General features: G+C 44.2%; 2 long non-coding RNA genes across 2 annotated transcripts in view; one reads left to right on the forward strand and one right to left on the reverse strand.

Moving 5' to 3' along the window:
- LOC137620362 (uncharacterized) lies at positions 1 to 27,171 on the forward strand. The gene is made up of 4 exons (XR_011040057.1): positions 1 to 179; positions 18,884 to 19,155; positions 21,695 to 21,818; positions 24,651 to 27,171. It is a non-coding gene; the product is annotated as an uncharacterized lncRNA (long non-coding RNA).
- LOC137619754 (uncharacterized) overlaps positions 1 to 27,407 on the reverse strand; it is a 315,346-nt gene that overhangs the window by 72,506 nt on the left and 215,433 nt on the right. The window lies entirely within an intron of this gene.

Genomic DNA, 27,407 nt, shown 5'->3' on the forward strand with positions numbered 1-27,407 from the left:
AACAGTAGTTTTGAAGCCGATCTTGATACGTATATCTTTGCATATAGTGACGCGTGTCTTTGCTAATAAGCAAATATATTTTATTAATAGTGAAAAGAATACTCTACGATCTGCGTTTTTAAAGCAGTCTGAAGCAATTCAAGATCTTTGGTGGACCAAAATCGAGACAGAAAGGAAAGGTAACGTGGAAAATGGCATGGTGGCAAGCGATTCTTTTCATATTGTCAATTTGATTTCCTTTGTGAAATAATATTTATCTTGGTCCTTCATACGATATTATGGAGCTAGTTTTAAGATTTTACGTAATATTTAGTTTTACATTGTCAGGAAGGAGCTGGTTTGGAAGCATCCTCAGGATTGAGACTTAGTGTTAGGGTAAGCAGAGGATAGGCCAGTCCAATGGGGGTCCAGAAGGGTTCATATGACCCCCTGGTAGGTAAGGATGTAAGGATATGGCTCCTAGGTTAGGGTAAGGGGGGAAATATCTTAAGGTTAAATTGTGTTCTTGTGTTTGATTCCTTTTTAAAAATTTTTTTTTTCAGTAATCCAATATAGAACTTTAAAATGACTTAAATAAGATAAATATGGCTTTCTCCCAGTTATTTGCACTAAACTAGTTCAAAGTAATCCACAAATACATCAGAAACACATCATATTTTCTTCATTAGGAATATTGTGCTTCAGTAAATATTTACCCACATTTTAATTACTGACGTGGTCTGTACCAATTAACTACAAAAGCTTCATATAAAACTTGAGTGGTAACTTAACCCTTTTACCCCCAAAGGACGTACTGGTACTATTCACAAAAGCCATCCCTTTACCCTCATGGACGTACCAGTACGTCCTTGCAAAAAATTGCTATAAATTTTTTTTTTTCATATTTATGATACTTTTTTGAGAAAAATCAGGCATTTTCCAAGAGAATGAGACCAACCTGACCTCTCTATGACAAAAATTAAGGTTGTTAGAGCAATTTTTAAAAAATATACAGCAAAATGTGCTGGGAAAAAAATAACCCCCTGTGGGTTAAGGGTTGGAAATTTCCAAATAGCCGGGGGGTAAAAGGGTTAATATTGTAAATTAAAGCTAACATTAAGATTTTAATTATCTTGAAGATAAAAAGAAAAAGATTTGACAAGCAAATTCTCGGAACATTTTATGCAAAGGAAGACCGCAATTTAAAAGGGAAATTTGGAACTGCCAAAAACCCTTTGGAGCCTTTGTATATCAGCGGCCAGATCCTCATGCTTCCATAAAAAATGGAAATCTGCTAAACTAAACTTTCCCCCCTAACCTAACCTACAAGCTGTGTCCTTACCTACTTATCTAACTTAGGGATAACGCCCCCACTGCGACCCCCCTTAATTATAAGTCGGCCGCTATCATACATACACCATAACGCTTTTAATATTTGATTATCATTTTAAGGTTTAGGCTTGTATAATCACATGGTCAAGAAAGAATTCAATGTGTGTCTACGGGTTAGAGTTGTATATAAAGGACGTGATGTCACAGATAAAATTGACCGGAGAATTATTGCGTCTTTGATTGGCCAGACAGTACTGTATTGGTTCCCTCTCTGGTTATGGCTCATTTTTCCTTTGCCTAAACATTATTATTATTATTATTATTATTAATTGCTAAGCTACAACCCTAGTTGGAAAAGCAGAATGCTATAAACCCAGGGGCCCCAACAGGGAAAATAGCCCGGTGAGGAAAGGAAACAAGTAAAATTAAAATATTTTAAGGACAGTAACAACATTGATATAAATAATTCCTATGTAAACTATAAAAACTTTAACAAAACAAGAGGAAGAGAAATTAGATAGAACAGTGTTCCCGAGTGTACCCTCAAGCAAGAGAACTCTAACCCAAGACAGTGGAAGACCATGGTACAGAGGCTATGGTACTACCCAAGACAGTGGAAGACCATGGTACAAAGGCTATGGCACTACCCAAGACTAGAGAATAATGGTTTGATTTTGGAGTGTCCTCCTAGAAGAGCTGGTTACCATAGCTAAAGAGTCTCTTCTACCCTTACCATGAGGAAAGTAGCCACTGGACAATTACAGTGCAGTAGTTAACTCCTTGGGTGAAGAAGAATTGTTTGGTAATCTCAGTGTTGTCAGGTGTATGAGGACAGAGGAGAATCTTTAAAGAATAGGCCAGACTATTCGGTGTATGTGTAGGCAAAGGGAAAGAACCGTAACCAGAGAGAAGGATCCAATATAGTACTGTCTGGCCAATCAAAGGACCCCATAACTCTCTAGCGGTAGTATCTCAACGGGCGGCTGGTGCCCAGGCCAACCTGCTACCTACTAAATAGTCTGGCCTGCTTGTTCCAATTTTTCCTCTATCCTCAGACACCTGACAACGCAGATTAATTAACAATTCTTCTTCCCTCAAGGGGTTAACTAATGCACTTGAATTGTTCAGTGGCTTCTTTCCTCTTGTGAGGGTAGGAGAGATTCTTTAGCTATGGTAAGCAGCTCTTCTAGGAGAAGATCACTCCAAATTCAAACCATTGTTCTATGGGGAAGGAATTGCAATTGCGCAGTGTTAATCGCCCGGACCCGTCTACTTTGACTAAGTATTGGTTATGTTGTCTTGTTTCCACGACGATACCTGTTCTCTCCCATCGTCCCCTGGCATTGCCTGCCTGATTCTGCAGCCGGACCCGGTCTCCTGGTTTCAGAGGCGGCAGCTGCCGGGTGTTGGGTGTCAATTTGTCTACCTGCTTGGCGAATCGGTATCGCAGGGCTTCCTCTTGGCATTCCCATGTGTCCCACCATATTGGGTGGACTGCTGGATTGGAGAAGACCTGCGTCTCAGGCGCCACAGGTAGCAGATCCTTGAGGTTTTTTCCGAATATGATCTGGGATGGTGACATGCCGGTTTCCTGGTCTGGTGTGTTCCTGTATTGGAGTAGGCCTGCTGCTACAGCTTCAGTATCTAGGCTGCCGTACGTATCGGTGTGTAATGTCAGGAGGCGTTTCATGGACTTGACTGCTGCCTCCGCCCGCCCATTTGACTGGGGGAGGTACGCAGAGGAGAGACGGTGTCTGACTCTCCAGCGCTGCAGTAGGCTCTGGGTCTCCTTTGCAGGGAATTCAGGTCCCCTGTCGTTGCTTAGTTCCTGAGGCACTCCGAAGGTAGCGAAGTAGCGCAGGATAGCTTTGGTGAAATCCCTGGCCCCTGCACTCGATGTCACAATGTAGGGCCAACCATTGAATATGTTGACGATGACCAGGTAGCCAGTGCCTTTCATTTTGAAGAAATCCGCTGCAATGGCCTGAAATGGTTGGGTTGGGACGCTCGGTTGTGTCGGCGGCATGCGTGGTTGTGAGAGTGACATCCCCCAACATGCTTGGCAACAGTTCCTTGTGTTTTCGATGTCCTTTGTGAGTCCTGGCCAAAACACAGAACCCTGAGCTCTGTTTTACATTTTGTTAGTTCCTTGGTGGGCCGCGTTTAGGGCTCTCAACATCTCACCCCGTAGTGCCGATGGTATCAGGACTCTTTTATCCATCATGATGACGCTATCCACTGTCGACAGCCTGTCCCAGTACTGCCAATATGGTTGTAGCTCTTCAGTTAGTTCGTCCCTTGTAGATGGAAACCCGTTTTCAATGAATGGTATCAGACATTGCAGGCAGGGGTCCACAGCGGTGCATCCTTTGACTCTTTCCCATGTCACAGCTCCGATTGAGTCCGTTATCAACCATACCACTGCTATCACAGCAGCTTCCAGGTCGTCTAGGTGGTTGGGTGTCGAGCGAATGGCATTTAAAGCCATTATCACCTCCGATGTGTTTGGCTGTGTATTGGGTGAAGGGTTCCTCGATGTGGCGTCTGCTACGGGTATGTCTTTTCCTGGCACGTGAATGATTCGGTATCTCCACCTCAGTGTTCGCTGCTTGAGTCAGAAGAGCCTTGGGTTCGTGATGGTGTCTAGTTCTTTGTCCCCTAGAATTTTCACGAGTGGCTTGTGGTCCGTTGCCATTATCAAGTCTTTGCACCCCATGGTGAAGAATCGGCTGTCCTCGAGTGCCCATGCTACGGCAATTGGTGCATACCGCTTTTCTGCGTCCTTGAGAAATCTCGATCCTGCTAGGGTGGTCTTCCAGCCATCTGGGCAACATCCTGGTGTGAGGGCCTCGCATGTACAGTACAGTGTTTCTGACGCAGCCAATACCCGATTCCGACTTCTGACCAATCTGGGTTAAGGCATGTTGGCTTGTCTGGGTTGAAGATCTCGACCCCCTTCTGGATTTTGCGTATAATTGCTGCCTTCGACCTATCGAATGCGTTCTCAAGTTCTGGGCCCCACTGGAAGCGTACCATTGGGCTGTGTAGGGGCCTGAACGGTTCCATTAAGTCAGTTGTTGTGCCATAGTGTGATACCTGGTTTACAAGTCCGAACCATGCCCGAATGTGTGTGATGTTCTTTGGTCTTGGGAACGTTGCAATTGCATTCAGGTATTTTGGTAAGGGTTTTACATCCGTTTCTCCAACCTGGAATCCTGCAAAGTTCACCTCTGTAGATGAGAATTGAAACTAGGCTGGGTTGAGAATGATGCCGTTCCTTCCTACGAGTTCCAAGTAATTTATGACGCGCCACCAGTGTTCCTGTAAGTTTGAGTCCCACAGTAAGGTGTCATCGACGCATTTTGTCTTTCTTGGGACGTCCGCAATAATCGCATCATATTGTTGTGTATACGCGTCCTGTGATGCGAGAAAGCCCATGGGTGCGCGGCGGTAGCAGAATCGTCCCTACTCAGTGAGGAAAGTAGTCTTGTGTCTGTCCTCTTTGCGGATATCAATGGAGTGAAATATGTTCCATGCGTCAGTAACCGTTTTATATACAGTAGGAGGTACTGCTCTGGCTTGCTTTATGGGTGGGTTGGTGTGATGAGTTTTTCAAATGCAATGTCGATTTAGGGGCTGTAAGTCCACAGTGCGGCTTGGTGCCATCTTTTTTTTTGTGTGAGAACCATGTTGTGTAGCCAGGTCACTGGTGTGTTAGGTGGTACGGGTTCAATCACTCCCGGTGCTACGTCTCTTTCCAGTTGGGCCGCCACCTCTTTTTGCCAGTGTACCGGTATGTTTGGGGGTCTCTTTGTCACCGTCGGTTCTGCCTGAGGGTCGATGATCCGTCTCTCCAAAGGTGGTCCGGTCATTGTTGGCAGTGGTTGGTGTGGACACGTGTTGAAGGTTGACGATGCATATCGTTCCAGTAGCCACGCTTTCATATTTTCGGTAAACTCTGCTGACGGTTTGAATGGCAGGTTGACTGGTTGCCGGGAAGGTGGAGTGTGGCGTGGACATCCGCACTGCGAGCGAGTTGTCGCTGTGGGACTTCCCTACATTTAGGCATACTGTACTGCGACCCTGCCAGTGGCACCAGTTGTCGGTGTCCGTGACATGCACTGTGGCAGTTGTTGTGATGTGCGCTCTTTGCTCATTCTTGCCTGATAGTATGAGGTGTATGGAGCCGAGCACATTGATTTCCTGGTTGTTGGATGCGTAGATGCGTCTGTTAGCTGGCCTGAGGTGTTGCTGGTGTAGACTCATATTCAGGCATGTCTGAGCCCCAGAGTCCACAACCGCCATAATGGATGAGGATTTGTTCGACATCTTTTTGTTGTGAGCAGCAGGGTTCCCCGATATGCGGATGGGTATCATTGGGTGAGGTAAAACTTTGTTTGAGGAGTTCATCCCTGACGCATATACTTTGTTGTTTTCCGCTTCTGTTTCCTCTTCTTGCGTGCGATAGAATAACGCCCCTGCTTCAGTACCTGCCGATAATTGCCGCGGCTTCCTTGGCCGTTGGACATTTTCCCTCCAGCATACTAGGCACGACTTGAACTCCTTTACTTTGCCTCTCACTTTTCCGAACTTTGGAGTGAGGCGTCCGCACTGGCAACGAAACTGATGTCTTGAGGTGTCTTGTTCGTCACCCTTTTTCGGTTTGGTTGAGAAGGGTGTGTGTTCGTTGTCATTTTCGCTTGTTTCCTGTACCCGCTGGCTGATACTGATGGGTTTGCACTTGACGTGGCCCGGCTAGCTGTTTCTTGGCTGTCGATGAGTGTTACCGTTTCGCTTAGTGTCTTGTTATCGACCTCTGGAGTTCCAAACACATCTCTTTTGATTTCTTCATCTGCGAGGCCGTTTACCAGGATCAACTTCACAATCTCCTCTGTGTAGTCACATGTAAATGTCTCTGTGTAGGTGTTGGACTTGCAGGCGCTGGTGACGATCCACTGACACACATTGGCCACCCTGCGCAACCTTGCCACATATTGCCTTACAGGTTCACCAGGGACCTGAGTGGTTTGTAGTAGGGTCGTCCTCCGTACGCTTAAGGCCACACTCAGTACTGCCAGACGTTTTATTGGCGCTAGTACGTCCACCTCGGTCTTTGTTGCGATGGCGAGGTCCTCTCTGAATAGGGCAGGTTCAAGTTCTGGTTCACAACATGCGAGCAGGTGAGCTGTTGTCTGGTTAGGTGCTAAAGACGTTCCATCGCGAAACATTTCCCACCGCCTTGTGAAAGCAGCCCAGTCATCTTCGCCGATGCCTTCTTTCAGTAACGGGCGGTTAATTTTTGGGTGTTTCTGGCGTGACGAGTTTTCGTCATGCTTATTCTTCTGATGTAATTGCATGAGTGCTATGCTCGTTGTCATATCATCCGACTGCTTCACCTCCGTGCACCCAGGAGCCTCACACCTCAATGACGTGGCCATGTCTGTATGTCCTGCGTTCTTGTCTACAATATTTCTTCAAACATGGTCAATAAGACATTCGTGCATTTGATGACTTTACTTGAGGTACATGCAACGAATGTTTGAAGCTGAAAAAATAAATGTACGTAATTACACACTTGTAATGGTTAGAAAATAAAATAGGCTACCATACCTGTGATAGGCCATCCTTCTACATACATATCTATACATATAAATATGACCTTCCTCTGACATGCATGGAAATGGGATATGCACTGTCATATATATTAATCTATGTGTGTAAACTGTGATGCGTGCTTATATTTACTGCCAGACCTGCATAAACTTACTCATTGGGAGAACTGTAAAATGTACCCATGATTGGCCTATCCAAATGTATGACTCTCATGAGGCTGCTATGTAGCCCGAAATATAAATAAAACATAATGTCCCCTCTGGGCTCATGATAATGATGCACCGTCTTATACTATTACTTACAAATAAACCAAGATAATATTCCTATGATCATTGTAGTATAACAGTTCCGGTAGCTGAGGCTTCCCTCGTGAATCTGTTTATATCCCTGTTTACCTTTTGCGCCCCTAGGTGGCGCACATGCCGCTTGCCCGCCAGATTTGACCTGTCCTATCTCATCATTCCACATCCCCAAGTTTTTCAGCTGAGAACCACTTATTGTGTGACATAGTCCTTCAGGTACTCAGGTAGTCGTCTGCATCTGCGTGGTCTTGTGTTGCCTTGAGAGTTTGTTGTGCTTTGTGTTATGGGTGAATTTGGGCTGAGTTTTTCTCTGGTTGGTGACTCGGTTGGCTTGCATTTTGAAGCGTCGGGGACGGACTTGATTATGGTGGGCGACCTGACAGGTGTCTGATCTTCGGCTTTGGGTAGTGTCTGCGTGGGGTTCTCTTCTTGCTGTGTGCCTGGTGGTGTGGGTTTTTCGTGTGGTGTACGACGGTTGTCCTGCACGGGAGTTATGTGCTCTATTGGGTGCATGTGTCTGTGCAGAGCTGGCGAGAGTTGGTGGTCCAACCTTTGATAGTCCTTGTGTATTGCGAAGGAATTGGCGATTGAGCAGTGTTGATCGCCCGGAGCCGTCTACTTTGACTAAGTACTGGTTATGTTGTCTTGTTTCCACGACGATACCTGTTCCCTCCCATCGCCCCCTGGCATTGCCTGCCTGATTCTGCAGCCGGACCCGGTCTCCTGGTTTCAGAGGCGACAGCTACCGGGTGTTGGGTGTCAGTTTGTCTACCTGCTTGGTGAATCGGTAGCGCAGGGGTTCCTCTTGGCGTTCCCATGTGTCCCACCATATTGGGTGGACTGCTGGATTGGAGAAGACCCGCGTCCCAGGCGCCACAGGTAGCAGATCCTTGAGGTTTTTTCCGAATATGATCTAGGATGGTGACATGCCGGTTTCCTGGTCTGGTGTGTTCCTGTATTGGAGTAGACCTGCTGCTACAGCTCCAGTATCTAGGCTGCCGTACGTATCGGTGTGTAATGTCAGGAGGCGTTTCATGGACTTAACTGCTGCCTCCGCCCGCCCATTTGACTGGGGGAGGTACTTAGATGAGAGACGGTGTCTGACTCCCCAGCGCTGCAGTAGTCTCTGGGTCTCCTTTGCAGAGAATTCAGGTCCCCCGTCGGTGTTTAGTTCCTGAGGCACTCCGAAGTTAGCGAAGTAGTGCAGGATAGCTTTGTTGAAACCCCTGGCCCCTGCACTCGATGTCACAATGTAGGGCCAACCATTGAATCTGTCGACGATGACCAGGTAGCCAGTGCCTTTCATTTAAAAAAAATCCGCTGCAATGGCCTGAAATGGTTGGGTTGGGACGCTCGGTTGTGTCGGCGGCATGCGTGGTTGTGAGGGTGACATCCCCCAACATGCTTGGCAACTGTTCCTTGTTGGTGAGTCCTGGCCAAAACACAGCACCCTGAGCTCTGTTTTGCATTTTGTTGGTTCCTTGGTGGGCCGCGTGTAAGGCTCTCAATATCTCACCTCGTAGTGCCGAAGGTATCAGGACTCTTTTATCCATCATGATGACGCTATCCACTGTCGACAGCCTGTCCCAGTACTGCCAATATGGTTGTAGCTCTTCAGTTAGTTCGTCCCTTGTAGATGGAAACCCGTTTTCAATGAATGGTATCAGACATTGCAGGCAGGGGTCCACAGCGGTGCTTCCTTTGACTCTTTCCCATGTCACAGCTCCGATTGAGTCCGTTGTCAACCGTACCACTGCTCTCACATCAGCTTCCATGTCGTCTAGGTGGTTGGGTGTCGAGCGAATGGCATTTAAAGCCGTTATCACCTCCGATGTGTTTGGCTGTGTATTGGGTGAAGGGTTCCTCGATGTGGCGTCTGCTGCGGGTATGTCTTTTCCTGGCACGTGAATGATTCGGTATCTCCACATTAGTGTTCGCTGCTTGAGTCGGAAGAGCCTTGGGTTCGTGATGGTGTCTAGTTCTTTGTCCCCTAGAATTTTCACGAGTGGGTTATGGTCCGTTGCTATTATCAAGTCTTTGCACCCCATGGTGAAGAATCGGCTGTCCTCGAGTGCCCATGCTACGGCAATTGGTGCATACCGCTTTTCTGCGTCCTTGAGAAATCTCGATCCTGCTAGGGTGGTCTTCCACCCATCTGGGCAACATCCTGGTGTGAGGGCCTCGCATGTACAGTACAGTGTTTCTGACGCAGCCAATACCCGATTCCGACTTTTGACCAATCTGGGTTAAGGCATGTTGGCTTGTCTGGGTTGAAGATCTCGACCCCCTTCTGGATTTCACGTATAATTGCTGCCTTCGACCTATCGAATGCGTTCTCGAGTTCCGGGTCCCACTGCGAGCGTACCTTTGGGCTGAGTAGGGGCCTGAACGGTTCCATTAAGTCACTTGTTCTGCTATAGTGTGATACCTGGTTTACTAGTCCGAACCATGTCCGAATGTCTGTGATGTTCTTTGGTCTTGGAAACGTTTCAATTGCGTTCAGGTATTTTGGTAAGGGTTTTACATCCGTTTCTCCAACCTGGAATCCTGCAAAGTCCACCTCTGTAGATGAGAATTGGAACTTGGCTGGGTTGAGAATGACTCCGTTCCTTCCAACGAGTTCCAAGTAATTTATGATGTGCCACCAGTGTTCCTGTAAGTTTGAGTCCCACAGTAGGGTGTCATCAACGCATTTTGTCTTTCTTGGGACGTCCGCAATAATCACATCATATCGTTGTTTGTATGCATCCTGCGATGCGAGAAAGCCCATGGGTGCGCGACAGTAGTGTAATGGTCCCTGCTCAGTGAGGAAAATTGTCTTGTGTCTGTCCTCTTCGTGGATATCAATGGAGTGAAATCCGTTCCATGCGTCAGTGACCGTTTTGTATACACTAGGAGGTACTGCTCTGGCTTGCTTTATGGGTGGGATGGTGTGATGTGTTTCTCGAACGCAATGTCGATTTAGGGGCTGTGAGTCCACAGTGCAGCGTGGTGCCATCTTTTTTTTTTTGTGTGAGAACCATGTTGTGTAGCCAGGTCACTTGTGTGTTGGGTGGTACGGGCTCAATCACACCCAGTGCTACGTCTCTTTCCAGTTGGGCCGCCACCTCTTTTTGCCAGTGTACCGGTATGTTTGGGGGTCTCTTTGTCACCGTTGGTTCTACCTGAGGGTCGATGATCCTTATCTCCATGGGTGGTCCGGTCACTGTTGGCAGGGGCTGGTGTGGACACGTGCTGAAGGTTGACGATGCATATCGTTCCAGTAGCCACGCTTTCCTATTTTCGGTAAACTCTGCTGACGGTTTGAACATCAGGTTGGCTGGTTGCCGGGAAAGTGGAGTGCGGCGTGGGCATCCGCACTCTGCGAGGGAGTTGTTGCTCTGGGACCCTTCGTTTAGGCATACTGCGACCCTGCCTGTGGCACCAATCCTGGGGAAATCATGGTCGATGATGCCAAGCTTCGTCATAGCTGCTCAGCTGATGTAAAACTTGTTGTCGGTGTCCGTGACACGCACCGTGTCAGTTGTTGTGATGTGCGCTCCTTGCTCATTCTTGCCTGATAGTATGAGGTGTATGGAGCCGAGCACATTGATTTCCTGGTTGTTGGCTGCGAAGATGCGTCTGTTAGCTGGCCTGAGGTGTTGCTGGTGTAGACCCATATTCAGGCACGTGTGAGCCCCGGAGTCCGCGACCGCCATAATGGTTGAGGATTTGTTTGGCATCTTTTTGTTGTAAGCAGCAGGGTTCCCCGATATGCGGATGGGTATCATTGGGTGAGGTAAAACTTCGTTTGAGGAGTTTATCCCTGACGCGTATACTTTGTTGTTTTCCGCTTCTGTTTCCTCTTCTTGCGTGCGATAGAATAACGCCCGTTTCAGTACCTGCCGATAATTGCTGCGGCTTCCGTTGCCGTTGGACATTTTCCCTCCAGCATTCTAGGCACGACTTGAACTCCTTTACTTTGCCTCTCACTTTTCCGAACTTTGGAGTGAGGCGTCCGCACTGGCAACGAAACTGATGTCTTGAGGTGTCTTGTCCGTCACCCTTTTTCGGTGTGGTTGAGGGGGGTTGAATTGAAAATATATTAAAATTAATAATTCGTGCTTTTCGTAAAACGGATATTTGAATTATGCATAATTTTCGTATTTGTATTTTAATAAAACTTTTTATAGAAAGAGGAAAAATATCTTAGGTCACGATTTTTGAAAAATAGATTTTGGAAAAAAAAAATTAATATAACTATTTGGTTTTGAAATTAGGGTTGCAGCTTAGCTTGTAATAATGACAACAACAACAATAACAACCACTTGGATTGTATCGAATTAACTTGTCGTAATATAGATGTATGGAAATGAATTTCTTCAACATGATATTTGGGGAAAAATTTTGTGTTAATTTTGATGAATTTAAAACGTTCGACTTGATTCTAATGCAGTCTCCCCTATTACAATTTATCAATTAATAAGAAGAGGTCATTATGAAGGTAAATAGCCTTTATTTTATAATGTATTTATCCATATTTTGGCAGTTTTTTTTGGCGTAGCTCGGGTGAGAGAGATGATGAAATTATGCTGTTTTCAATATTAAACTTACCCGATAATCATGTAGCTGTCAACTCCGTTGCCCGACAGAATTCTATGGAGGGATACGCCAGCTATCACAATACTAGAAGGGGGTGTACTCACCAGCGCCACCTGTGGCCAGGTACTATAGTACTTCTTGTTGACACCTCCTCAATTTTTCCTCTGTCGTGCTTCCGGCAAGACGTTCTGGGATACGCTTATGATCTTGGAGTATTTTCACGGCTTTTGGTGAAGTATTTCTCTCAGATTTCGGCTGTCGCTTTACTGGAAAACTTCTATATTAGCTTAGATAGCTATTATTTAGTCCTGATTAACGGTTAACGATCTTTTGCTTGATTTGGAATCCCCACTTGGCTAACTCTTTTGATTCAAGATGTCTGACATTTCACAAGCCCCACCCCATAGACGATGTAGGTCTTGTAATAGGCGTATTCCGAAGGCCTCGGTAGATCCTCACACCGCTTGTTCTGACTGTAGGGAAAGGCCCTGTCAGTTAGAAGATCGATGTGAGGAATGCGCCGGACTTTCGGAACTTGATTTTGTCCGATTTCTTAAGTATTCAACCAAGTTAGAGAGAGAGAGAGTTAGGAGGAGTTCTTCTCGCTCTTCACTTTTTTCCTCACCTCATGATCCCCTACCTTTTCCTCCCCCTGTAGTGGCTACCCCCGAACCTACTATTTGCCCTCAACCTGATATGTCTGTTGTTTTGCGTGCCATTCAGGCTTTAGGTGACAAAGTAGAGTCAGTGGTTAGTGATCATAAGTCTCTTATGGCCGAAGTCAAGGAACTTAAGGTCAAGAGTGCAGTGGGTGGTATTAGTGCCAGTGCTGTGACGAGTGCTAGTGTCAGTGCAGTGCCAAGTGCTAGTGTCAGTGTCAGTGTGGTGCGTGAGGGTACTTCTGTGCGTGCCAGTCGTCCTCCCAGTCCGGGACCTCTTGCAAGCTCCCAAGCCCAGGGGAGAAGCAATGTCGAAGGGCAAAAGGGTTCAGCAGGCCTTGATCGGCGCACAGAAGTATCCTCGGTGGTTGCGGGCGTGTCTTCCAGAGACCGTCACTCCCACCTGCAGACGATTGAGCCCGTCTTTTACTCGTCTGCTGAAGAATTGTCAGGGAAGAAACGTTGGACTCAGGTCTCAAGACCACTCAAACGCAGAGTCCAGACCTCAAGAGCTCAACCTGGCTGCAGTCATTGGATCAGCTCTGACTCGCCGCAGTCATCAGTTGAATGCACTCCTCCTAAGAGGAGTAAGGTGCTGCCGCAACAGACCTCTGCTGTTAAGGCTTTACCTCAGCAGACCTTAGTGTCTGCCGACCCCAAGTTGACTCTACTGCAGTCCATGCAGTCACAACTTGCGGTCTTGATGCGTGAGTGTCAGGCTGAGAAGGTTACACCTCCTCCTGCGATCGCTCCGCCTAACCGCAGTACTGCCTGCCAGGCGTACGATGTTGAGGCTCCTCAGGATACCTTACCACGCTCTGAGTTGACTGTTTCCAGTGGTGTGCAGCTCCCTCCGCCTTCCTTAAGGCAACCTCAGCAATGGGAACAGGAACCTTATACCTTACTTCCTCCGCTTCCACTTGCAGTTCCACCAGTGAGGCAACACTCTCTTGAGGTACAACAACCTCTCCCATCCATGAGTCAGACTCCTCAGCTCTCGCTGCAGCGAGCTCAACCCTTCTCAAGGCAAGCACCTCAACACCTTAGCCTTGCGCCTCAGGAACCTCAACTCGCGAGACAATTACTGCGTTCTGCGCAGCCACTACCTCATCGCTCACAGCTCACACCTCAGGAACCTCAACTCGTTCCTCAGGAACCTGCTACTGCGCATCTACCAACCACACAGCAAGCGCAACTCTTGAGTTCAGACACTCATGCCAGGAGTCAGCCGCCTCCACCCATGCGCCTACCTTCTGCTACTTCTTTTGATCAGCCTTTGCAGCCTGAGCCTCAGGTGTTCCCTCAACAGAGTCTTGAGGAGGAAACCACAAGTATTGTTGTTCCAGCTCGTGCTGATTCTGCTGTTCAGCATACCTTACCTATCTCTTCGCTACACTCTGGTGATGAGGTTTCTGATGATGAGGCTGCACACCTGGATCCCTCATCAGACGTGGATGAATCCAAGTCTTCTCCGCCTCCTATTGACTTTCGTAAGGTCTTGGCTCTTTTTAGAGAGGTATACCCAGACCACTTTGTCTCTGCTATCCCCCGCTCTCCGCCATCTGAGTTTTCGCTGGGCATGCAGCCAGCTAAGTCTACATATACTAAGCTCGTCTTAGCAAGGTCCTCTAAGAGAGCGTTAAGGATTTTAGGGGAGTGGTTGCAGTCTAAGCAACAACTTGGAAAGACTTCGTTTATGTTTCCTCCGACTAAGCTCACTTCTAAAGCGGGCGTTTGGTATGCCACAGGAGAGGAACCAGGCTTGGGAGTACCTGCCTCTGCCCAGGCTGACTTCTCAAGTCTGGTAGACTCTCCTCGTAGAACAGCAATGAGGCGCTCTAAGGTTTGCTGGACCTTCTCAGACCTTGATCACTTCCTGAAGGGTGTTTTTAGAGCATTTGAGATGTTCAACTTCCTAGACTGGTGCCTGGGGGCCCTCAGCAAGAAGACCTCCCCTGCGGACAAGGATTCTGCCATGCTCTTAATGTCCTGCATGGATAAGGCCATTAGGGATGGATCTGGCGAGCTTGCATCGATGTTTGTGTCAGGGGTTCTTAAGAAAAGGGAGCAGCTTTGTACCTTCCTTTCCTCCAGCATCACACCTTGTCAAAGGTCTCAACTCCTTTTCGCTCCGCTCTCGAAGTTCCTTTTTCCCGAAGAGCTTGTTAAGGACTTGTCTGCTGCCCTGATACAAAAGGACACCCATGATCTTGTGGCCTCATCGGCTCGTAAGACTAAGGTTGCTACCTCAGTCCCCAGGACTTATCGCACCCTAGTGGCTGATACTCCTGCTACGAGGTTCATTCCGCCCTTTCGTGGTAGAGCCCCCAGCCGAGGAAGCTCCCGTCCAGACTCTTCCAGGAGCAAGTCTAGGAAAGGTTCCAAGGCTTCTAAAGGAAAAAACTGACTCTCCTCATCTCCAGACAGCAGTAGGAGCCAGACTCAAGATCTTCTGGCAAGCCTGGGAAAAGAGAGGTGCAGACGCCCAGTCTGTCAGTTGGCTGAGGGAGGGTTACAGGATACCATTCTGCCGCAAACCCCCTCTGACCACATCTCCCATCAACCTCTCTCCCAACTACAAAGAAAAGGACAAGAGGCTAGCGTTGCACCAGGAGGTGTCGCTCCTTTTACAGAAGAAGGCAGTGGTTATAGTCCGGGACCATCAATCCCCGGGCTTCTACAACCATCTCTTTCTGGTGGCCAAGAAGACAGGAGGTTGGAGACCGGTGCTGGACGTCAGCGCGCTCAATGCGTATGTCACCAAGCAGACGTTCACGATGGAGACGACGAAGTCGGTCCTAGCAGCGGTCAGGCAGGAGGACTGGATGGTCTCGTTGGACCTGAAAGATGCCTACTTTCACGTTCCTATTCATCCAGACTCCCAACCTTTCCTGAGATTCGTTTTTGGAAAGGTTGTCTACCAATTCCAAGCCCTGTGTTTTGGCCTAAGCACAGCTCCTATGGTGTTTACGCATCTGATGAGGAATATAGCAAAATTCCTCCACTTATCGGACATCAGAGCCTCCCTTTACTTAGACGACTGGCTGTTGAGAGCCTCCACGAGTCGTCGCTGTCTGGAGAGTCTCAACTGGACTTTGGACTTAATCAAAGAACTGGGTCTGTTAGTCAACCTAGAAAAGTCTCAGCTCATTCCCTCCCAATCCATTGTGTACCTGGGAATGGAGATTCGGAGTCAGGATTTTCGGGCTTTTCCATCGGCCCCAAGGATAAGCCAAGCCCTAGATTGCATCATGAGCATGCTGAAGAGGAGCAGTTGCTCGGTGAGACAGTGGATGAGTCTCACAGGGACCCGTTCATCGCTGGCCCTGTTCGTAGAGCTAGGGAGACTCCACCTCCGCCCTCTTCAATTCCATCTTGCAGCTCATTGGGACAAGGGTTTGACTCTCGAAGCAGTCTCTATCCCAGTCACCAAAGAGATGAAGACCACTCTCTTGTGGTGGAAGACCAATCTCCTTCTCAGGGAGGGCCTATCGTTGGCTATTCAGACCCCCAATCTTCATCTCTTCTCAGATGCATCGGACTCGGGCTGGGGCGCGACCTTGAACGGACAGGAGTGCTCAGGAACGTGGAACGAGGAACAGGGAACGCTCCACATCAACTGCAAGGAGCTACTAGCAGTTCATTTAGCCCTGTTGAACTTCAAGTCCCTCCTGCTAGGCAAGGTGGTGGAGGTGAACTCCGACAACACCACAGCCTTGGCTTACATCTCCAAGCAAGGAGGGACCCATTCGAGGAGCCTATACGAGATCGCAAGGGACCTCCTCATTTGGTCAAGAAGTCAAAACCTCACTTTAGTCACGAGGTTCATTCAGGGCAACATGAACGTCTCAGCAGATCGCCTAAGCAGAAGGGATCAGGTCATTCCCACGGAATGGACCCTCCACAAGAGTGTGTGCAACAGACTTTGGACCTTGTGGGGTCAGCCTACCATAGATCTGTTTGCCACCTCCATGACCAAGAGACTTCCGTTGTACTGTTCCCCAGTTCCAGACCCAGCAGCAGTTCATGTGGATGCTTTTCTGCTGAACTGGTCCCATCTCGACCTTTACGCATTTCCACCGTTCAAGATAATAAACTAAGTCCTTCAGAAGTTCATCTCGCACGAAGGGACACGGCTGACGCTGGTTGCTCCCCTTTGGCCTGCAAGAGAATGGTTCACAGAGGTACTTCAATGGCTGGTCGACGTCCCCAGGACTCTCCCTCTAAGAGTGGACCTTCTACGTCAACCTCACGTAGACAGGTTGCACCCAAACCTCCACGCTCTTCGGCTGACTGCCTTCAGACTGTCGAAAGATTCGCTAGAGCTAGAGGCTTTTCGAAGGAGGCAGCCAGTGCGATTGCCAGAGCAAGAAGGGTTTCCACTCGTAGAGTCTACCAATCTAAGTGGGAAGTCTTCCGGAGCTGGTGTAGAGCCAATGCAGTATCCTCTACCAATACCTCTGTGACCCAAATAGCTGACTTCCTATTACATCTTAGGAATGAGAGATCCCTTTCAGCCCCTACGATTAAAGGGTACAGGAGTATGTTGGCTTCAGTTCTCCGCCACAGAGGTTTGGACCTTTCTTCCAACAAGGACCTTCAAGACATCCTTAAGTCTTTTGAGACTTCTAAAGAGCGTCGTCTACCCACTCCAGGCTGGAACCTAGACGTAGTCTTAAGGTTCCTTATGTCACCTAGGTTCGAACCTCTCCAGTCAGCTTCCTTCAAGGACCTTACCCTCAAGACTCTTTTTCTCGTCTGCCTTGCAACAGCTAAAAGAGTCAGTGAGGTTCATGCCTTCAGCAAGAACATTGGTTTCACGACCGAATCTGCAACATGTTCTTTACAGCTCGGATTCTTAGCTAAGAATGAACTTCCTTCGCGTCCTTGGCCTAGATCGTTTGAAATACCTAGCCTCTCCAACATGGTAGGTAACGAGCTAGAGAGAGTTCTTTGCCCTGTCAGAGCTCTCAAATATTATCTTAATAGGTCAAAACCTATTCGAGGACAGTCAGAAGCCTTATGGTGTGCCATCAAGAAACCTTCGAGGCCCATGTCCAAGAACGGGGTTTCGTATTATATAAGGCTTCTGATTAGAGAAGCCCATTCTCACTTAAAGGAGGAAGACCTTGCTTTGCTGAAGGTAAGGACCCACGAAGTAAGAGCCGTAGCTACTTCGATGGCCTTTAATAAAAACCGTTCTCTGCAGAGCATAATGGATGCAACCTATTGGAGGAGCAAGTCAGTGTTTGCATCATTTTATCTGAAAGATGTCCAGTCTCTTTACGAGAACTGCTACACCCTGGGACCATTCGTAGCAGCGAGTGCAGTAGTAGGTGAGGGCTCAGCCACTACATTCCCTTAATCCCATAACCTTTTTTAACCTTTCTCTTGAATGCTTTTATTGTTGTTTTTATGGTTGTTACGGTAGGCTAAGAAGCCTTCCGCATCCTTTTGATTTGGCGGGTGGTCAATTCATTCTTGAGAAGCGCCTGGGTTAGAGGTTGTGTAGAGGTCCTTTAGTAGGGGTTGCAGCCCTATATACTTTAGCACCTTTGAGTTGATTCAGCCTCCAAGAGGAACGCTGCGCTCAGTAAGGAAGACGAACTTAAAAAAGAGGCAGAGTAACGGTTCAAGTCGACTTCCTTACCAGGTACTTATTATTTCATTGTTATTTGAGATAACTGTTATATGAAATATGGGATACTTAGCTATCCTTTAATCTTGTACACTGGTTTTCACCCACCCCCCTGGGTGTGAATCAGCTACATGATTATCGGGTAAGTTTAATATTGAAAAATGTTATTTTTATTAGTAAAATAAATTTTTGAATATACTTACCCGATAATCATGATTTAATTGACCCTCCCTTCCTCCCCATAGAGAACCAGTGGACCGAGGAAAAATTGAGGAGGTGTCAACAAGAAGTACTATAGTACCTGGCCACAGGTGGCGCTGGTGAGTACACCCCCTTCTAGTATTGTGATAGCTGGCGTATCCCTCCATAGAATTCTGTCGGGCAACGGAGTTGACAGCTACATGATTATCGGGTAAGTATATTCAAAAATTTATTTTACTAATAAAAATAACATATTTAAGTTTTAGTTATATCGAGTTATACAAAATAAACGTACACTTGCAAGAAATTAATTTTATGTAATATAACTGTGTATTCTAGAAACAGATTTTAATAGTCAAAGGTACCTGATATCTTGAACAGGTAAAAAAATATAAAATAATTATCCTATAAATCAATATTCATTCTTGTTTATAGAATAACTAGACCAAATTAGTAATTTATTCTAAAACGTTTGTTCTAAGTTTGATTTAAAAATAATCTTAAGAAAATTAACGAAGAGAACTTTTACACCTAATGAACTAATTTTCAGGAAATTATAGATAATTGAACTTTTACAGGTATGTGGATAATACCCTCGGCATGCAGTCTACTCTGTTGATTCCCTCTCAAGCGGATCCCCTCTCAAGTGGATCCCTCTCGAGCAGACCCCTCAAGCGGGTCCCTCTCGAGCGAGCAGACCCCACTCTAGCGGATCCCTCTCGAAAAGACCCCCCTCAAGCGGGTCCCTCTCGAGCAGACCCCCCTCAAGCGGATCCCTCTCGAACAGACCCCCCTCAAGCGGACATCCCCACAAGTTGACACCCACAATGGGACCACCATAGGCAACAAGGTAAGTCAGAAATCAACGAAGCACATCATCGTAGTTTCTAGATTTGTCCTTCCCTAAAGTTTGTTTAAACATTTTGTTTATTTACAGGGACATTTTCTACTACATTATAGTACTCAGTGTGCTTCATGGTGAGGGAAGTATTCATTTAGTATAAACACACACTCTTTCTTGTCCCATCCTTTTTTTTTTTCCGTCTAGTTGGAAAGATATTCCATAAACGTTAGGCACCAGTTCGATTAGGTTATCTTTTAAGTTTGTGCGATCACATTTTAGTTTCAGTTCATCATAAAGTACATTATAAACTAAAGATCACATGAAAATAGTTTTCATTGTAATTCAGGAGATTTTTAAGGGTCGTGCGCTATAGCTATTTCGATGCACATTTCCAATGTGCAGGAATCATGAGAAGTTAAAATTACTCTTAAAACATGACCACCTTGAAGTCAAAAGTTAAAACTAAATTATCCATAAACAATCAGCTGAGTGACTTACAGTATTTTTCAAAGACAATGTATATAAGAAAGTTGTCTGCATGGTTCTAATTCCTGGGGTATTAATTCTTGCTAATTCCTGGCTTAAGTAATTTATGCTAATTCGCAATGGCCTTCGTCCCATTGTGGCGGGATGTTGCAAGGACAACCCCCACACCCTGAATCACACTTACAGACAATGGTCTCCACAAAACAAACTTTCCCCTTACTTTATCATAAACTGGACTCTTAGACAAAAGGTCACAAAAAAAAAAAACATATCCTTAGAACTCTATTTCTTAAAACTAAAATAATCAATACCAAAAACCATCCACAATCAAAATGAACACTTAAAACTAATCAAAAACTTAAAACTAATTATATAATTAACAAAAAAAACCTTTCCGCAATCAAATAAATCCTATCAAAACTTAAAACTAACCGCAACCCAAACATGAAAACACAAAACACATATATTACGAGTTCACCGACACCAAAGTTTGTATGCTTTTATATGTTATTTGCAACACAGTCGTTCACAAACTGCCGAACTGTCTTTCACGGCACAACCCTCAATCTGTGATTAACAGGTTAAACTGTGTGGCACGTTGCCACCACTGCCTCCCTAATTGGGGTCTTGGATGTCGTCATCATCGTCATCATCATCATTATCATTATCATTATCATCATCAATAGCAGCAATCGAAGTTCATTCGGTCCGGGTCATCAACAATAATCTATCCAAAGAGCAGTCTTAAATACAATCTCTTACAGGCCAGGTCGTCAACTAAAGATCGGCATTCGGGAAATAACTCTCCAAAGGAGGAATCACGGCCTGCCAAAATAAAAAAGAAAAACACTTACGAACACTCCTAACTAACTGAACTATCGCACTATAATCAAAGATAAATAATAAATTGTTCCTATCATTCACAATCACGATAAGCAAAGATAAACAAAACTGTACTTACTCAGAAAATCAATAATCACTTCCTCGCTGGTAAAGAAAAATAATAAATCCAGCGTTCACACAACTGACTCAGGACGCAGTCAATCAAAAAAGCATTCGCTCCGAAGCATTCACCACTGTCGTAACCTAACTAAAAAATGTAAACAAACAACCTCAAATATACCGACAGTCTTTTCCACTACAAACAATCATTCGCTAACTACCACTTGCTCTTCGGCGCGCACCGCGGACACACAAACACACACACACACACTCGCGCGATTTAGCAAAACTAAAGCAAATGAAATTCTCTCTCTCTCTCTCTCTCTCTCTCTCTCTCTCTCTCTCTCTCTCTCTCTCTCTCTCTCTCTCTCTCTGGATTTGGCAAGAGAAAAAATTAAAATAAAACAAACATAAATCCTCCACACCATCAATCTAGTTGAGTGAACATTATTGATTTTGTAGTATTGACGCTAGCCATTACACACTAGTTTCATGATTCATTGCTATCTTGAATCTTGTATCTGTTATCTGGTTGTATATAAATTGCCATTTTTTTATTGCCATTCCTATTCTTTTTAACCCTTTTACCCCCAAAGGACGTACTGGTACATTTCACAAAACTCATCCCTTTACCCCCATGGACGTACCGGTACGTCCTTGCAAAAAAATGCTATAAAAATTTTTTTTTTCGTATTTTTAATAATTTTTTGAGAAAATTCAGACATTTTCCAAGAGAATGAGACCAACCTGACCTCTCTATGACAAAAATTAAGGCTGTTAGAGCAATTTAGAAAATATATACTGCAAAATGTGCTGGGGATAAAATAACCCTTTGGGGGTTAAGGGTTGGAAATTTCCAAATATCCTGGGGTTAAAAGGGTTAAATATGTTACATAAGTTATATTCATCATACTCTTGTAGCTGTTGTGTATAACTGAGAAGCACGTTCAGTTAAACAGCATTCAGCATAGATTCTTTGAACTATGACAGTAAACCTTCAAAGGGCTGTTTATCAATTTTAACGCAACAGGACAACTTTTCTAAAGATCCTTACAGGTTTGAAAAGTAGGACAAGAGATTGTAATATCCTTATTCTCATATGTTTCTTTTCCCTCAGGTTGATCAAATATGAAAAGGAGGTCAATAGATTAAATGGAAGAATTGTGAGGAAGAGTTAAATCCTTATCATACAACGATGGTGGTTTAAGTCATTTTGCCATCTGGTTTCAGAGCTTCTAAAGGTAAGACATTGAACTTGGTAGAGTTGTTCTATTGATTTGAGGTCAATGCAAGAAATTATAAAGACAGCTTATTTTCGATGGTATGAAATAGAATGTGGTCTTAAAACTTTTTGTTTCTTTTGAAGCCTGATATAATGTGGGTCAAGTGGTTAAGTCTACTATTAGGTGTAACGATGATATTGTTATTGTTATCGCTTGCTTGACTACAACCCTAGTTGGAAAAGCAGAATGCCATAAGCCCAGGGGCTCCAACAGGGAAAATAGCCCGGTGAGGAAAGGAAACAAGGGAAAATAAAATATCTTACGAACAGTAACAACATTGAAATAAATATTTCTTATTTCTTAAATAAACTATGAAAACTTTAACAAAACCAGAGGAAGAGAAATAAGATAGAATAGTGTGTCTGAGTGTACTCACAAGCAAGAGATCTCTAACCCAAGACAGTGGAAGACCATGGTACAGAGGTTATGGCACTACCTAAGACTAGAGAACAATGGTTTGATTTTGCAGTGTCCTTCTAGAAGAGCGGCTGACCATAGCTAAAGAGTCTCTTCTACCCTTGCCAAGAAAAAGTAGTCGCTGAACAATTACAGTGGAGTAGTTAACCCCTTGGGTGATGAAGAATTGTTTGATAATCACAGTGTTGTCAGGTGTATGAGGACAGAGGAGAATCTGTAAAGAATAGGCCAGACTATTCGGTGTCTGTGTAGGCAAAGGGAAAGAACCGTAACCAGAGAGAAGGGTCCTATGTAGTACTGTCTGGCCAGTCAAAGGACCCCATAACTCTCTAGCGGTAGTATCACAACGAGCGGCTGGTGCCCTAGCCAACATACTACCTTAGAAATAAAGAACGAAATGCTTCTGAAATAAAACTAAAATATTGAAGGTACTGTTGATAGGAAATCTTGAATATAAAGTACACTTCACTAAGGTGAGAAGTGACAGTTTGTTGAAACTCGTGTTAGAACCGAATTGACTGACGATATATTGATATTTGTATTATAGTCGTCTTCAGCTTTCATTCATGTTTAGATGTGGTATAACCCGAAGTGGATAATGTGGGAGGGTGGGCTGTGCCACCCTAGCAGTACCAGCCGAACTCGGTTGAGTCCCTTGTCAGGCTGGGAGGAATGTAGAGAGGAGACGTCCCCTTTTTTGTTTCATTTGTTTGATGTCGGCTACCCCCCAAAATAGGGGGAAGTACATACATACATATACCAAGGCACTTCCCCCAATTTTGGGGGGTAGCCGACATCAACAAATGAAACAAAAACAAAAAGGGGACCTCTACTCTCTATGTTCCTCCAGCCTAACAAGGGACTCAAATTGGGGGAAGTGCCTTGGTATATGTATGTATAACCAGAAGTTGCATCATTTATCAACGTAATTTTTCTCTGATTCTCTTTCAAGATTCCGTCTTTTAGAAGTATGGAATCAAATAGCATTTAGCTAACACAAAACAATCTAATGTGGGATTTTTGCCTGGATTTTTCGTTTTCATTACGAAGTTAATTTATAGCATTTAATGCAATCATCAATTTTGTCGAGGAAAATGAAAGAAACTGCTAACGCCACAAATAGCTCAAGATAAGCTTTTGCATGGTGCAATATAGGAGGAATTGATCAAAACTATGAATTATATAGGGTTTTCCCCATATCGAGAAACCTTTTGCATAGATTAACATTGCAAGTCAATTTAGTGTTCCGAGAATTTGCAACTTTGAACCCCACAAATGACTTATTGTGCTATAGATCTTGCCTTTTTATCCAATTGAGCTAGACCATATTTTAGGAATCAAAAGCTTGCTTATAGATACATGTTTGTCGTGAATTTGAAAATCCCATAGATGATAAAATTCTTTGAGAACTTTCATACATACATATACCAAGGCACTTCCCCCAATTTTGGGGGGGTAGCTGACATTAACAAATGAAACAAAACAAAAAGGGGACCTCTACTCTCTACGTTCCTCCCAGCCTGACAAGGGATTCAACCGAGTTCAGCTGGTACTGCTAGGGTGTCACAGCCCACCCTCCCACATTATCCACCACAGATGAAGCTTCATAACGCTGAATCCCTTACTGCTGTTACCTCCGCGGTCATCTAAGGCACCGGAGGAAGCAGCAGGGCCTACCGGAACTGCGTCACAATCGCTCACCATTCATTTCTATTTCTAGCACGCTCTCTTGCCTCTCTCACATCTATCTTCCTATCACCCAGAACTTAAGGTAAAGATATACCGTAGTAGCAAAAATGCACCCGGGGCATTATTAGCAAGGGGAGAATTCTACATATCTTGACCCTCATAAACTAACTGCCTAAGTCATTTTCTCCACTTGTTGGGAAATAGAAAAAACCTTCTCATTTCCCAATTCTTTATATCATTGTATTGAGCTTCCATTAACAAATTCTAATTCACAAATTCCTCTGCTAAGAATTTGTGAATTGAAAATCAAGACAATGATATAAAGTATTAGGAAATGAGAAGGGTTTTTTTTGAGTTCCCAACAAGTGGAGAAAATGACTTAGGTAAATTAGTTTATGAGGGTGACGATATGTAAAATGTTTAAATGATTGCGTGCGCAGTTACAGTAACGGACTAAATAGAAATTGAAGTGCCTTCAAATAAACAACAAGGGTTACAATATGTCACTTTTTTTTGCTGTTTTTAGTGATAGGAACAAATATAAGATGTTTGAGTCCTTGTTTTACCTCGTTATCCATGTTTAATGTTTGAGTCCTTGTTGTACCTCGTTATCCATGTTTAGAGATACCAAATTATTTTAACGTGTACAGTATGACAGTATTAACTGATTTCATGTTATTTCAGAAAATCTGCTGCCTTGAGCGAAATCTGAAAGCAGCCCAGAGAATCGTGTCTCAATTGAAAACTCTTCGAGAGGAGGCCGAGTGTTCTCAGCGGGACGTGGCCAGTCGGTTATCAGTTCCGAAACCGATTCAAAGGTTTAAGTTGACAGATGATTGCCGAGATGGGAAAGAGAAGTCCCTCGCTTCCCTTGCGCTCTTCCAGATGCAGATCTGTTTTCTCCGTCACTGTTAAAGGATGTTTTGTCCCTTTCATATGTGAAAGTAAACTTATGCACAGAAGTCCAAGGGGGTGGTAGGGTTACTCCTGAGGGAGGCTTGAGCTCATGTTTTCACTCATGTCTATGAATTGGTACGTGAATAATGTTTTATGTTATTGTATTATGGAATGTGCAGTAGAATTCCTTTGTAATGTAAATGTAATTGCCAAAGAATCACATTCTTCTATGAATGAACAAGGAAACCTTACTTTGGCATAAGCATATTTCGGCTGCTTTCAGTTTTTGTGATGTTTAATACTAGATGTGTTGGTTTAAAGAATGTACAATTTTTGTTCAAGCTCATAGAAAACCATAGATTTTTCAATTTAATTTTGAAAATTTTTCTTTAAGCGAAGTTTTTATTGTGATAGTTAAATTTTAATTCCAATATTTTGAACTGGCTAATTTCATGTAAATTTCGTGGTGTGTTATGTAGGAAATTGAACTCGTAGAGCATTTTTTTACAATGAGCTGGACTTGTCATTTTTCATTTTAATTTGATTGACTATCACGTTGACTTTTTCATTGTTTACATGAAAATTTGTTTTACAAATTTAAATCCTGCCAGATGTCTTTAAAGGTAAAAACTTGAAATAGTTTGCTATCAATTAAATCAATAGTTATTCCTTTGGTTGAGTGTATGGGAATACTTTTATTATATGTATGACACATGCTGTCCCTTCGAAAGGTGGTACCAGCTTGGGGCTTAAATAGCTTTTCGTCTTGAGTTCGACATTCATATCCTGTACCTGAAATAGGGATAAATATTGCTGTGGTCATTTTTAGGTCTGTGGGGAAAGCCTTACATATTTATAACATTGTCAGTAACTAGAAAGATACTGTTAAGTGAATTTTTATTCAAGTTAATCAGTCTAGGTTGAACATATACCAAGGCACTTCCCCCAATTTTGGGGGGTAGCCGACATCAACAAATGAAACGAAAAGGGGGACCTCTCCTCTCTACGTTCCTCCCAGCCTGACAAGGGACTCAACCGAGTTCAGCTGGTACTGCTAGGGTGCCACAGCCCACCCTACAGTATGGCTCTGAGAAATGTTAGACTTCACTGAAAAAAGTCTGATTGTTTGGAACAAAAACTATCTTATTCTTGAATTGCTATGAGAAATTTGACCTAACTTTTCAGATGCATTTGTAGCCGAAGTCTTAATTGACGTAGAAGCATTTTAAATTGTCTGGAAAAACTTAGAATCAATAGAGTATTTACTTTTCAAATGTACGTAATTTTTTATTGCCAATATTGCTTAGGTAATGAAACAAAATGATAGTAAACTGTATACTGTATATATGTCCCAGATGTTAATTGGGAAAGCATTGGTGCTACTATTTGAAGGAATTTCATATCTAGGAGCATGATTCAGGATTTTATGTTTCTCAGCTTTATAGATGTCTAGATGGTGAGATTATTATAGCCTTTTTATTACAGCAAAGATAAGGTTTTCATGGTCAGTCTGTGACATCGTAACTTAAGAATGCATTGATAATGAATTTGAATAGCATTATATATCTTTGATAACTTTAAGGCCAGGATAAAATTCTATTGGTTTTACATTGAATAGGTTTCCTTTTGCAAAATAATGCACCTCGTAAGATATCAATGGATTTTTAGAGGTTTTCGAAGCTATGATCTTCTGCTGTTTTATATAGACTTCAGGTGTATATACGTGGTAAATACAGAGTTCTTTTAAGATATCTAGTTTAGGGTTCATTATGTCTATTATACATACATACATATACCAAGGCACTTCCCCCAATTTTGAGGGGTAGCCGACATCAACAAATGAAAAAAAGAAAAAGAAAAGGCGACCTCTACTCTCTACATTCCTCCCAGCCTAACAAGGGACTCAACCGAGTTCAGCTGGTACTGCTAGGGTGCCACAGCCCACCCTCCCCCATTATCCACCACAGATGAAGCTTCATAATGCTAAATCCCCTACTGCTGCTACCTCCGCGGTCATCTAAGGCACCGGAGGAAGCAGCAGGGCCTACCGGAACTGCGTCACAATCGCTCGCCATTCATTCCTATTTCTAGCACGCTCTCTTGCCTCTCTCACATCTATCCTCCTATCACCCAGAGCTTTCTTCACTCCATCCATCCACACATTATATGATAGTCTATTATATGATAGTATTATTGTCTCAATGCCTTCATTCCTGATGTGTTGAAATGCAGTCATTTTACACACCAGTAGGTAGTAGTTTTGGTTTGGCATTTACAATGTTGTTAAGATTTCAGGATTCATCTGCTCTTATTTGACCATAGTGAGATTTTGTTTGCTGTAAGTCCTGATTATCTCTAACTTGCGAATTTAAACTGTAAATCGTGATAGTATTTTACTTGGGTTAGGAAGTACTGGATTCATATAAGGTTTTTGTTCTTGGTTTAATAGTTTTGGAAAAATATTTAGTTCATGACAGAAGCAAGGAAATCTGTAAGAACCAAATGGTGGAGTTTGGACAATAGGAAGAGTTTGTTAATGATAGT

Source organism: Palaemon carinicauda, chromosome 26, assembly GCF_036898095.1.
Source record: "Palaemon carinicauda isolate YSFRI2023 chromosome 26, ASM3689809v2, whole genome shotgun sequence".
NCBI lineage: Eukaryota > Metazoa > Arthropoda > Malacostraca > Decapoda > Palaemonidae > Palaemon > Palaemon carinicauda.